This window comes from Pelodiscus sinensis, chromosome 19 (assembly GCF_052426305.1).
Source record: "Pelodiscus sinensis isolate ZL-2025 chromosome 19, ASM5242630v1, whole genome shotgun sequence".
In the NCBI taxonomy this organism is placed as follows: domain Eukaryota; kingdom Metazoa; phylum Chordata; order Testudines; family Trionychidae; genus Pelodiscus; species Pelodiscus sinensis.
In genome coordinates, this window is record NC_143070.1 from 24750860 (window position 1) to 24763581 (window position 12722).

A 12722-nucleotide genomic window follows, 5' to 3' on the forward strand; every position below is an offset into this window, starting at 1 on the left:
TGGTGTTTAGTCCTACTGTGAGACAGGGCCCTGGACTTTGTCTCCAAAGGTCCCTTGGGCTATATCTGCACTGGTGGGTTCTTGTGCAAGATCACATCCATGCTGCTGTGTGTGAGCTGTGTTTTTGTGCAAGAGCATCCATGGCAGTGTGGACGCTCTCTTGTGCAAGAAACCCCTGTCCTGAGCTCTTGTGCAAGAAGACTTACAGCTGTTAGAAAAGAGAAGAGCTCTTGGGCAAGAAGCCCTTTCTTCTACACTTTACTATAAAACTTCTTGCACAAGAGCGAGTGGGCAGTGTGGCCCTTCTTGCACAATAACCTACCAGTGTAGACACAGCCCACCAGTGTAGACACAGTGTTCCAGTTCCAGTCCCAGTTCTGATTGGCTGAGCAGGGGCCAGTCACAGGGAGGAGACTCAGGACTTTGTTGTTCTCCTTAAGTCCCAGCAAATGAGCCAGAACCAATCGACTGCTCGGGGAATTGTTCTGCTTCTCACCATTGGTTGTCTCTGAGCAGCTCCTGAGTCTCTCTGTGTCCCGGTGCTTCTAACCCACTGGCTGAGCCATCCCTAGGCTGGGCTGTGGGGCTGTAGCTCCTTTGAGACACTTTCTTCTGATCTGTCAGGGTGTAAAACTCCAGACTGTGGGGGACTTTCAGCATCAGGCTTCTGGGGCCTGTTCTTCAATCCTCACCCCACTCAGCCGCCCACCCCCAGCCTCTTCTAGCATAGCCTGCCCCACCCTCCCCCCACAGGGCCTCCACAGGGGCCTCTGTCCCAGGGAGAATGGGGAGCCCCTGCCCCGGGCACCCACCCACCCTGCTGCTGCTCCCACCAGAGCAGAGGATTCACCCGGTATCCCCGTTCTGTTCTGAAATTTGATTTGTCCTTTTCATATGTGTTCGGTTTTTCTAAGTGTATCCTTTGCTATGTATGGTTGTGACAATTTTCTTCCACTATTTCATCTGAGGAAGTGGGTCTGGCCCACGAAAGCTCATCACCTAATAAACCATCTTGTTAGTCTTTAAAGTGCTACATAGTCCTGTATTTTGTTGCAGCTTAAAAGTCCAACATGCTTTCCATTGCACCACAGAGCCTGATATCTCCACTCTCTGCTTTGCAGCATGGCAACTGCTGGCGGCAAAGAAAGGGGAGCCAGGTCTGTCTCTTTTGGGAGACCTGGTAGGAAGAGGGAGGGGGCCACTGAGCCCCTGACAGTGAAAATAAGGGATAAGAGCTAAGCCACAGTTGGAGAATGTGGGCATTGATCCCACTGCCTCTCGCATGCTAAGCAAGCGCTCTACCACTTGAGCTAATTCCCCTGCTGCATTTACAGAGGCCTTCTTGGAGGCTCTTTCCTTCTCCACAGGGACGTCTGTCATCTAGGTCAGTTAGTCGTGGGAAAGGAGAAGGCTCCGAAAAGGCCTCAAGGGCAACTCTCAAGGAGACTCCCTGCAGCAAAGCCATGGGGGGGGGGGGGGGGAAGCTCTGAGATGACCCCTGCCCTGCAGCCGGTCCCACCTGGCCATTGTCATGGACTCTCTGTGAGGTCATCACCTCCCAACCTCCTTTAGCCAATAAGCTGAGGGGCTGCGAAAGGCCCTTGTGATGTCACTGCCACACCCACCCCTGCCCTCCAGGGCTAATGTCCTGCCCCAGGCAGCCCCTTTGCATGGCTGAGCTGTTCCCAGGGGTGAAAGTGACACATTTCTTACAGGGAGTCCTGGGAGATGAAGCAGCTGGAGGGAGCCAGGAGAGCAGAGGCCAGCCTGAGAGCTGAGAGTCAGAGGTGCCCACTGCACTGTCACACTACAGGTCCCATGGTGTAAGGGGCAGCACTCAGGACTCTGAATCCTGCAATCTGAGTTCAAATCTCAGTGGGACCTACTAAGACTCAGGAGGTTGTTACAAGGTTCAGGTGTTTTGGTTTCTATCACCTGAGGTTCAATAAAGAGAATTTTGTTCCTCTTGCTGGGTGTCTGAGGCCACTGGAGCTCCATCTCCAGACTGAGCAGGCAGGCGGGAAGGGCCTGGTGCCATCACAGCTGCAGGGCAGGTCACCCACCTGACCCCTGAGCTCAGCCTGTGCTGGAGGCAGCCAGACAGTGTGAGCGGGCCAGAGGGAGGATTGGGGGAAGGGCCCTGAGTCCTGGCTCCCAGCCACGCACCTTGGCAGAAAGACCAACGGCCCCTGCACAAAGTGCATTGTGGGAATAAGAGTTGGAGCAGCAGGATAGGGGCCGGCCCCTCAGCACTAGGGTGCAGGCAGGAGAAGATGGGAGTGAATCCTGCTACCTCTGCCATGGCTTGGCCCAGGAGGGCTGGTGTCTAGCAGCTTTTCACCCCAGCTTTGTGGGAGGCCAAGTAGGAAGGGGCCTCTGGAGGCTCATAGCCCCCTGGCCTGCTGTGTCTGTGGAAAGGGGGGAGAGGACACACACTTGTCACTGGGGAACAGGGCGCATGGATCCCACTCGTTCCTGCAGAAAATGAAACAGGCTGAGCATTTTGCAGAGAACAGGCCAGAGCCCTTCTCCTGTCCCTGGAGAGATGGAAATGGGTCCGTTCCTTGTGGGGAAAGAAGTGGGTGTGTCGGGAGTGGGGTTCGAGTTCAAACCTCTCCACAGACCAGAACCCCACATTAGGGGCAAGAAAGAGCCTTGAGTCAGGCAGTGGAGAACACTTGGCTCCTGTTATGCTGTGATGGGATAGTAAGAAATTTTTTCCCACATGGCCTGGCTAGCTCAGTTGGTAGAGCATGAGACTCTTAATCTCAGGGTCATGGGTGCAAGCCCCATGCTGGGCGGTGCCCTTCCTTAACTCACTTTCTCAGCCTGTGAGCAATGGGCTCTCAGTTTTCATCAGGGTTTTAGAAAGAAAAAGTCTAGTCTTGGGGTCCAGCTTTAGTAGAACCAGAGAGAGAAACAACTGCAATTTCCATCTTCTGAGGAGAAGGGAAGAGGATTTTCTTCTCCTCAGTTCTAGCCACATCAGCCCAGGGGGGAGAAAAAATAACCCCCCGCCCGCTGATTGTCCCCTGCACCTTCTGGCGCAAGATCCTCTTCCACAACAATGGTGGCTCATTAGATATGCAAATGAGGCTCACCCTCTCCGTTGGCCACTTTCCTCTGCTCCTACCAGCCGCCTGCCAGCCACTCCCTCCAGCCACCCCATCCATGCTGCTGTGGGTGCCAGTGTCTCACCACACTGTGAAATCAGACCAGAGACGGACACTGTCAGTAAACACTCGTATCGGAAACGCTCCTCTGGATGCTGGGCCCGCCAGAGTCGTGTGCCGCTGCCATCTGCCTGCTCCGTGGACATCTTCCCATTGCAGAGCGCACGCCGAGCCAGACTGTGACTAGACAGCCCCTCTCTGGGCATCCAGGGACTACGTCTACACTGCAGGCTTCTTGCTCAAGAATGGCCGTTCTTGTGCATACACTTGAGGAACATCTACATTGCGCGCGCGTTCTTGTGCAAGTAAATTTACAGCAAAATGATGGAAAAGGGCTTCTTGGGCAAGAGTTATTCCTCTCCCCATGAGGAATAAACCCTCTTGTGCAACAGCTCTTGCACAAGAAGATAGTATGAATGGGCAACAGGGTTTATATGTGCAAGAAACCCCTATGGCTAAAATGGCCATCAGAGCTTTCTTGCACAAGAGAGAGTGCACACTGCCACGGACATTCTTGCGCAAAAGCACATGGCACTGTGGACGTGCTCTTGCACAAGACATTTTGCGCAAGAACTCTTGCACAAAACAGTTCTTGTGTAAGAAGCCTGAGGGGTAGATGTAGCCAAGGGGTGTTTGGGTTTGTTAAGAGCACTGAGCTTTGTACAACAGCCCAGAGAACATTGTGAAAAGCCAAAACCTTCCAGCCCTGGGTGTTCCTAACCAGCCAGCAAGTGCTACAAAGGTTTCTGGTAGTGCTGGCTTTGGGTAGGTTGAAGCCTACCCCCACAACTCAGATGAGGTGGCTGAGTGGTTAAGGCGATGGACTGCTAATCCATTGTGCTCTGCATGCATGGGTTTAAATCTCATCGGGATCCTGAAACCCTCCCTCTTGCTTCTCCCAGATCTCTCTTCAGTTCAGTGCCAGCCCCTGCCTGCCCCAGCCCCTCCCACTGAAGCCTGGGGAAAGGAGATTCCAGGCAGCCAGGCAGGGGGGGTCTCTGAGATGCCACAGCCCTGAAGCCTGTCCCACCTGGCTGTTGCCATGGTCCCTCTGTGAGGTCACTGCCTCCCAACCAATGAGCTGAGGTGCTGCACAAGGCCCTTGTGATGTCACTGCTGCCTGGCAGGCTCATGTCCTGCCCCTGGTCAGCCCCTTGGCCTGTGTGAGCTGCTCCCCCTCTGCCCCTGTCACTCAGGGCTGGTTCTGCGACTCACACAGGGAACATCAGAGGCTGCTCAGAGGGCCACATTGCTAGGCCAGGGGCTCTCCTGTGGGGCTGCTGTACAGACACGGCCATAGAGTCTCAGGAGGGTGCAGCAGTGGGAGACACTTCCCTGGTTTCAAGAGGGAGACGAGAGGTCAAGACCCATGACTCGGAGCCAGCTATAGATACCCATTGAAAGCTGATTTTCAGAGGGGTGTGATCAGCCCTTCCTGTGTATCTGGCTTCTTCAAAGGGGCTTAATCAGGAGCTAAAAGCTGAAGAAGGGACATTTAGAAGGGTGAATTTCTGTCTCTGGGAGTCTTTTTTGTGTACCCCAGTGGCCTAATAGACAAGGCACTGGCCTCCTAAGCCAGGGATTGTGGGTTCAAGTCCCACTTGGGGTGACAGTTTGTTCTCAGTGACAATGAATTTACTTTCCTCTACTCTCTGAGACAATTGGCAAGGATTCTCTACAGAAACTGACAAGCCAATGCTGCTGTTAGGTGCAGATCTGAGTGCTAAAAGCCCAGGCATCAGAATGAAACAGCAAATTTGGCCCTAGAAGGCCCAGGAGTGACAGCCAGAGGGAGGTGATTGTAGCAGAGCAGGGTCTGTCTGGAGACAAAGCGGAGCCTAAGGATGAGAAGGCCCATGAGAGCCAGAGACTCTAGAGCAGTGGTGGGTTAGTTACTTGGTTTACCTGGTGGGGTTTGGGGGGTGGAGAAGCTGGGAAGCTCTGTGAGTGGATAAGGTCCCTGGCTGAGCTGTGCCCCCTGCCTTCTGTGTGTGTGTGACTCAAACTGCCCCTTTTGTGTGTCTGTTGCGCTTCCAGCGTCTTTCCTCAGGCACGTTCATCCTGCAAAGACCCCACCAGGGATCTTGTATCTTCCTTTGTGCCACTCAGCCACAGACACAGCAGAAGGGTTTTCCTGCAGCCACCGGCCCCAGCCCCTCTCTCCAGGGAACTGCAGCCCCTCGGACCAGGCAGCTGCTCCCAGTATTCAGGAGGCAGCAGGCTGAGAAGAAACCGTCTGACACGGTGCTGCCAGGGAGGGGCCTCACTGCTAGTCGCTGAAGCAAAATGCAGGACTATGTAGCACTTTAAAGACTAACAAGATGGTTTATTAGGTGATGAGCTTTCGTGGGCTAGACCCACTTCCTCAGATCAAATAGGGGAAGAAAATAGTCACAACCATATATACCAAAGGATACAATTTAAAAAAATGAACACATATGAAAAGGACAAATCACATTTCAGAACAGAAGGGGGATTCGGGGGGGGGGGAGGAAGGAAGGTAAGTGTCTGTGAATTAATGATATTAGAGGTGGGGAAAGTTAGATGTCTGTGAGCTAATGATATTAGAGGTGATAATTGGGGAAGCTATCTTGGTAATGGGTAAGATAGTTTGGGTCTTTGTTCATTCCCTCCCGGAGAGTGTCGAATTTTAACATGAATGACAGTTCAGAGGATTCCCTTTCAAGTGCAGATGTAAAAGGTCTTTGTAGCAGAATGCAGGTGGTTAAGTCATTGAGAGAGTGTTCTTTCTGGTTGAAATAGCAAGAAACTGTTTTTTCTTTGTGATCTTGTCTGATATCTGTTTTGTGGGCATTAATCCTTTGGCGAAGTGTCTGAGACGTCTGTCCAATGTACATAGCAGACGGACACTTTCGGCACATGATAGCATGGATTATATTTCTGGATGCGCAGGAATATGTGTTCTTGATCTTATAACTCACTTGGTTAGGTCCAATAATGGTATCAGCAGAATGAATATGTGGACAAAGCTGGCAACGGGGTTTGTTGCAGGGGAAGGTACCAGGGTTGGTATTAGTGTGGTATGTCCTGTGGTTGTTGGTAAGAATCATCTTGAGGTTAGGTGGTTGTCTATAGGAGACTATAGGTCTGTCTCCCAGAGCCTCTTGGAGTATTCCTGTTCCAGTATAGGCTGTAGTTTATTGATAATGTGTTGGACAGGTTTAAGTTGGGGGCTGTAGGTGATGACAAGTGGTGTTCTATTGTTGCTTTTCTCGGGTCTGTCTTGAAGTAGATGGTTCCTAGGTATTCGTCTGGCTCTTTCAATTTGCTTTTTTATTTCTCCGGGTGGGTAGTTGAGGTTTATAAATGCTTGGTAGAGATCTTGAAGCTTCTGGTCTCTAATCTCACTTATAGAGCACTGTGGCTTAGCTGGCTAAAGCACCTGCCTCATAAACAGGAGATCCTGGGTTCAAGTCCCAGTGGTGCCTTGTTGTAACCTTTGCTCACATTTACTTATGCCCTTCTGGGACACAGAAGAGGCCTCCCCTGGCCACCCATGGAACTGCTGGTTCAGGAAAAGGCTGACTGGGGAGGAGCATTGGGAAGAAGGAAACCACAAGCCTGGAGCGGGTACAGAGGCTGCTGTGTCTGGCACTGGCAAGGAAGGGCTCTGACTGCAATTGCTGGGACAGGAGAGCAAACACCACACTCCCTTGAGGGGGTCAGGGCCTAGAGAGCCTGAGAGTTGGGCAGAAGGAAGCCGCAAGCCCCGCAGGTGAGAAGCGCAGTAGAACAGTTTAGAGGTGGGTCTGAGTAGGGCACCGTGGCTTAGCTGGTTAAAGCACTTGCCTAATAAAAGGCAGCTCCTGGGTTCAGTAACTGCTGGTGCCTTGTTGCAGCTTTTGCTCCCATTTACTTATGCCCCTTCTGGGACACAGAAGAGGCCTGTCCTGACCACCAATGGCACCTGCTCCAGGCTTGTGGTTTCCTCTTTCCCAAGGCCCCTCCCCAATCAGCCTTTTCCTGAACCAGCAGTTCTATGGGTGGCCAGGGGAGGCCTCTTCTGTGTCCCAGAAGGACCTGGGAAAATGTGAGCAAAGGCAGCAACAAGGCACCACTGGGAGTTGAAGCCAGGATCTCCTGTTTACTAAGCAGGGGCTTTAGCCAGCGAAGCCATGGCACTCTCCTCACCTCAGGCTGGGACTGTGGAGTTGCCTTTGAGGTTCTGCAGGGTTGTGGGAGGGAGAAATGGAGCAAACTTTGATTATCTGGTTTGTAAACCCCTGGGTCTCAGGGTTTAGGTTGGAGTCTCCCGCTCCCAGGAAGTGGCTGGCACTTTGCTTTGTCTTTGCCTGTGGGCTTGTCTGTCTGCAGCCTGGAAACCTCCTGGCTCCTCAGACCACTGGTCTGGATGGAGCGTTACAGACGTCGGAATAATGGAATTGCTGTGTAGACGCTCCCATTGTTATTGCAGTATAATGGCCGTTATTCCCAAGAAACGCTGCTGTGTAGATGCAGCCTAAGAGAAATGCTGAGCAAGGGCTCCTACAACATCAGGGGAGATGGGGAAATGAGGTCACCTCTCTAAATATAAAATAGAGGATGTGCCAGGAGTGGGATTGGAACCCACAGCTCCATTTGGAGACCAGAACACCCAACAAACAGAAAGACAGGTCCTAGAGTCTGCCATCTTAGACCACTCTATGGCACAGCTGGGTTTAGCCCCACTCACCCTCACGAGGTGTTGTGCAGGGAGCTAATGAGAAACAGAAGAGGGGAAACCGCTGGCCGGCAGAACTGAGGCTTGGGATTCTCCTGTGCCAGGGAGTCTGTGTCAGTGCCTGGGGATCCTGAGCTGTGCGGCTCCTGGGCTCGTTGGCTCTATTCCAGGGGTGTCTCTTCTGCAGGGCTGTGCTTGTTCCTGGGCTAACGCTTATCCCTGGGACACACTTTGTGCAGGGACCGTTGGTCTCTGTGCCACAGTACGTGTCTGGGACGTGGCAGTGAGGAACTTGCCTCAAATAGACACGTATCCACCCCCCGCAGTGTTCTGCTTGAGACCCCGGGGCCCTGGCTTTGACTGGTGCCGGGCACATGGGGAATTAGATCTTGTGGTAGATTTCTAGAGTCCCACAACAGCTGCTGCTCACGTGGAGATGTGCACATCTGTCTGGGGTTACTGGGCACCCGGCCTGCCTTCTGTCCCTGCCAACCTGGGCAAAGTGCCATCACTGGCTCAGGGGTTCCTCTCCTCAGTGCACTGCAGAGAAAGCCCTTGTGTGTTAAAGGGCTTCAGGGAGCCTGGAGCAGAGGGAGCTGGGATTCTGGACCCATTGATCTCCTCAACACACACACACAATCCCAGCCCCAAACCCCCCACATCCCTAATCCTGTGCCCTGACTTCTCTACCCTTCCACATCCTCACCCCTGTCCTGAGCCCCACCCCCAACACACAATCCCCAGATCCCTGCCTTGAGCCTCCCACACTGTAATTTCTTACAGGTACTGTCCTATCACAACCCCTCCCCCAACTTCCTGCCTTGAACCTTCCCCCGCCCAAGGGATGGTGCCCAATAGAACAGTCCCTGTAAGAAATGTGTCACTTTCACCCCTGGGAGCAGCTCAGCCATGCAAAGGGGCTGCCTGGGGCAGGACATTTGCCCTGGAGGGCAGGGGTGGGTGTGGCAGTGACATCACAAGGGCCTTTCGCAGCCCCTCATCTTACTGGCTAAGGGAGGTTGGGAGGTGATGACCTCACAGAGAGTCCATGACAATGGCCAGGTGGGACAAGCTGCAGGGGAGAGGAAACCTCAGAGACTTTGCTGCAGGGAGTCTCAGAGCCCCCCATGGCTTTGCTGCAGGGAGTCTCCTTCTGGAGATCTGCCCTTGAGGCCAGAGAGAGAATGAGGGCCACAAGCACGAGTGTGAGGAGGAGCCTCCTTGGAGTTTTCTCCTTTCCCTTGACTAACTGACCTAGAAGACAGACGTCCCTGTGGAGAAGGGAAGAGCCTCCAAGAGGGGCTCTGTTGCTACAGCAGGGGAATTAGCTCAAGTGGTAAAGTGCTTGCTTAGCATGCAAAAGGCAGTGGGATCGATACCCACATTCTCCACTGATGGCAAAAAACCCCCTCCCAAGGAACTTTTGCAGCACCTCAGCTCATTGTGGGTGGGCAGGGAGCTGGGGGCAGAGCTGGGCTCTAACTCACTAGGGTGCGTCCCATAGCTCAGAATTAGCGATGCAATTGGGTAGCTTATTTCAAGTCAAGTCAAGGCTGGAGATGACAAGGTGGATCCAATCAAGGAGGATGAGGCCCACTTCTAGTAGCTGATCCGGAGGTGCGAATTCTAAGAGAGCAGAAGCTGCTTTTCTAGTTAGCGAGCCATTCACAGTCTTTGTTTGATCGAGAGTTGATTGTTTCAAACTTGAAGATGAAGTGTAGCTCAGCAGTTTCTCTTTGAAGTCTGGTCCTGAAGTTTTTTTGCTGCAGGGACATTACGGGCTCTGGAACAAGGTAGGTGAGGTAGCAGAGTTTTTCATGGGTGGGGGAATTAGCTCAAGTGGTAGAGCGCTCACTTAGCATGCAAGAGGCAGTGGGATCGATACCCACATTCTCCAACTGTAGCTTTGTTCTCATCTCTTATTTTCACTGTCAGGGGCTCAGTGGCCCCCTTCCTCTTCCTACCTGCTCTCCCTAAAAGAGGCAGACCTGGCTCCCCTTTCTTTTCCCCCAGCAATTGCCATGCTGCAAAGCAGAGCATGGTGATACCAGGCTCTGGGGTGCAACAGAAAGCATGTCGGACTTGTAAGCTGCAACAATTCATGTGAACCCCGCTAGCCATTCAAAGTCTGTGGGTTCAAGTCCCACGAGTGTCACTTTAGCTGCTTTCTCATTTCCAGGACGCAGCTTTTACAGACCAGGGAATCCTTAGGGTGAAACCAGGGTAGGTTTGATTCCAGACAGTTCCCAGTGAGGGTGGATGGAAGGGTTGGGTTTGGAGGTTGTTCTGAAAGGCTGCAGGTGCCGTTAGATCGTTTTGTCCCTCCCTGTCTCCTACTAGTGCTGAGCAACACTCAGTCTATGTCTACGCTGCACTGTTCTTCTGCAAAAAGCTACGCAAATTTCAAAACTTTCTAGCACCCTGCCGTGCACCTTGTGAACACTCCACCTCTTGTTCTCATGGAAGCGACTCACCCGAGCTGCCAGCTCCTCATTTCCTCACCAGCCCCTTGAGATTTGGAGCTCAAAGCTGGAGCTGCTGTGGCAGGAGGTGAAGCTACAGAAGCTGACAGGGGACAATCAGCGGGCGGAGGGTTATTTTTTCTCCCCCCTGGGCTGATGTGGCTAGAACTGAGGAGAAGAAAATCCTCTTCCCTTCTCCTCAGAAGATGGAAATTGCAGTTGGTTCTCTCTCTGGTTCTACTAAAGCTGGACCCCAGGACTAGACTTTTTCTTTCTAAAACCCTGGTGAAAGCTGAAGGTGAATTGTTTGCAAACTGAGAATGTGAGTTAAAGAAGGGCTTCACCCAGCACGGGGCTTGAACCCTTCCCACAGACTCAGCAGGCCAGGGGGTTGTGCACCTGCAGTGGCCCCTTCCTACTTGTTTTCCCACAAAGCTGTGGTGAAAAATTGCTAGACCCCAGCCCTCCCAGGCTAAGCCATGGCAGAGGTAGCAGGATTCACTCCCATCTTCTCCTTCCTGCGCCCTGGTGCTGAGGGGCCGGCCTCTTTCCTGCTGTCCCAGCTCTTATTCCCACAACGCACTTTGTGCAGGGGCCGTTAGTCTTTGTGCCAAGGTACATTGCTGGGAGCCAGGACTCAGGACCCTTCCCCCAATCTGACCCGCTCACACTGTCTGGCTGCCTCCAGCACAGGCTGAGCTCAGGGGCCAGGTGGGTGACCTGCCCTGCAGCTGTGATGGCATCAGGCCCTTCCCGCCGGCCTGCTCAGTCTGGAGATGGAGCTCCAGTGGCCTCAGACACCCAGCAAGAGGAACAAAACTCTGTTTGTTGAACCTCAGTGCATGGAAGCTGAAGCAAGAGGACCTTATAACAACCAGCTGAGGCCCAGCAGGTCCCACTGAGATTTGAACTCAGATTGCAGGATTCAGAGTCCTGAGTGCTGCCCCTTACACCATGGGACCTGGGGTGTGAAAGTGCAGTGGGCACCTCTGACTCTCAGCTCTCAGGCTGGCCTCTGCTCTCCTGGCTCCCTCCAGCTGCTTCATCTCCCAGGACTCCCTGTCCTGCCCCAGCTCTGCTGCTTTCAGGGCAAATCCCTTGTTAGGACCAGTCACACTCTGGGGGTCAGTGAGGGTCCCTCTCACCTGAGATGTGAGTCACACAAAAGCCTCGTTTCCTGCTCCATTCCCAATGCTGGATGCAAACACATGGTCGCTCTGGGGGTGTAACAAGTGCCCCCTTAAAAAGCTCATCAATTTAAATGAAACTTTTACATCTCCAGCTGTGTCACACTTTGGGTTTCTATTGACCAGGGATTCTTCAAATGACCACAAACCCCTCACGTGCTCTAGTGCCAATGCACCTAAACCAGACAAACCCGTCCCTCAGCTGGAACCAATTCAAACCCGCTCTGTGTGTGTGTCTGGTTTCTGTTTCCATCCATTCAACAAGGGTGTGATCTGATCTGGATGCCCATTGGCTCGTCCTTACTCTCTTTTGGCTGTGTCCTGCAGAAGAACAAGAACCTGGGGATGAATGGCCACAATCGATCTTACAGCGTTTGATTTAGCAAGTCCAACTAAGACTCACTAAATCAAACCCAGAGGCCACCCCCACCAGCTTCCAGCACTTCTGCTCTTTGCCCCTTTCGACTTCCTGCTGTGGGGACATGGCCAACTCCAGCTACGTAGGGAGGGATGGCAGGGAGAGCAGACACATTGGCCAGGAACCACAGCGGGCTGCCTCCCTCACCTCCCCCACACCCAGCAGCTGCTTGGCCAGCTTAGTCATGGGGCTGCTCTCTGGGACTTCTCTCCCAGCTCCTCCACCTGTTGCCATTGCCCATCCCAAGGGAGGGGGATGAGAGTCACTCTCCACGGTTGCAGGAGCTGCAGAGGTTGCACTCGCAGGGTCTCTGGGCACTGACACCCCCAGGGAATCACAAGGGCACTTGGCGCTGGCTCGCCTGTCCCAGCAATTGCAGCCAGAGCCCTGCCTGCCAGTGCCAGGCACAGCAGCCTCTGCACCTGCTCCAGGCTTGTGGTTTCCTTATTCCCAACACTTCTCCCCAATCAGCCTTTTCCTGAACCAGCAGTTCCATGGGTGGCCAGGGGAGGCCTCTTCTGTGTCCTAGAAGGAAATAGAAAAATGTGATCAAAATCTACAAGATGGTACCAGTGGGAGTTGAACCCAAGATTTCTTACTTGCAGTACACATGTTGTAGTCAGCTAAGCCAGGAGGATCTAGGAAAATGTGAACTGCCACTGCACATGAAACGCTCACCACTGCCGGAGCCACTCCCTATCCTCAGCAGCCGGCTGCTAGCATGTGCAGGCTGGGATACTGTGTGCAGGCAGCCTGCACGTGCAGGATATAATGTAGTGCGCTGTGAGCGGAATGGTGTGG

General features: G+C 53.1%; 1 protein-coding gene and 4 non-coding genes across 5 annotated transcripts in view; 3 read left to right on the forward strand and 2 right to left on the reverse strand.

Moving 5' to 3' along the window:
• Positions 1 to 12722, reverse strand: part of LOC142820483 (butyrophilin subfamily 1 member A1-like) — a 646031-nt gene that overhangs the window by 583663 nt on the left and 49646 nt on the right. The gene's annotated exons all lie outside the window — the stretch shown is intronic.
• On the forward strand, positions 1813 to 1884 carry TRNAQ-CUG (transfer RNA glutamine (anticodon CUG)). The gene has a single exon. It is a non-coding gene; the product is annotated as a tRNA-Gln (tRNA).
• TRNAK-CUU (transfer RNA lysine (anticodon CUU)) lies at positions 2729 to 2801 on the forward strand. Its single transcript has one exon. It is a non-coding gene; the product is annotated as a tRNA-Lys (tRNA).
• TRNAR-CCU (transfer RNA arginine (anticodon CCU)) lies at positions 4710 to 4782 on the forward strand. The gene has a single exon. It is a non-coding gene; the product is annotated as a tRNA-Arg (tRNA).
• TRNAQ-CUG (transfer RNA glutamine (anticodon CUG)) lies at positions 11207 to 11278 on the reverse strand. Its single transcript has one exon. It is a non-coding gene; the product is annotated as a tRNA-Gln (tRNA).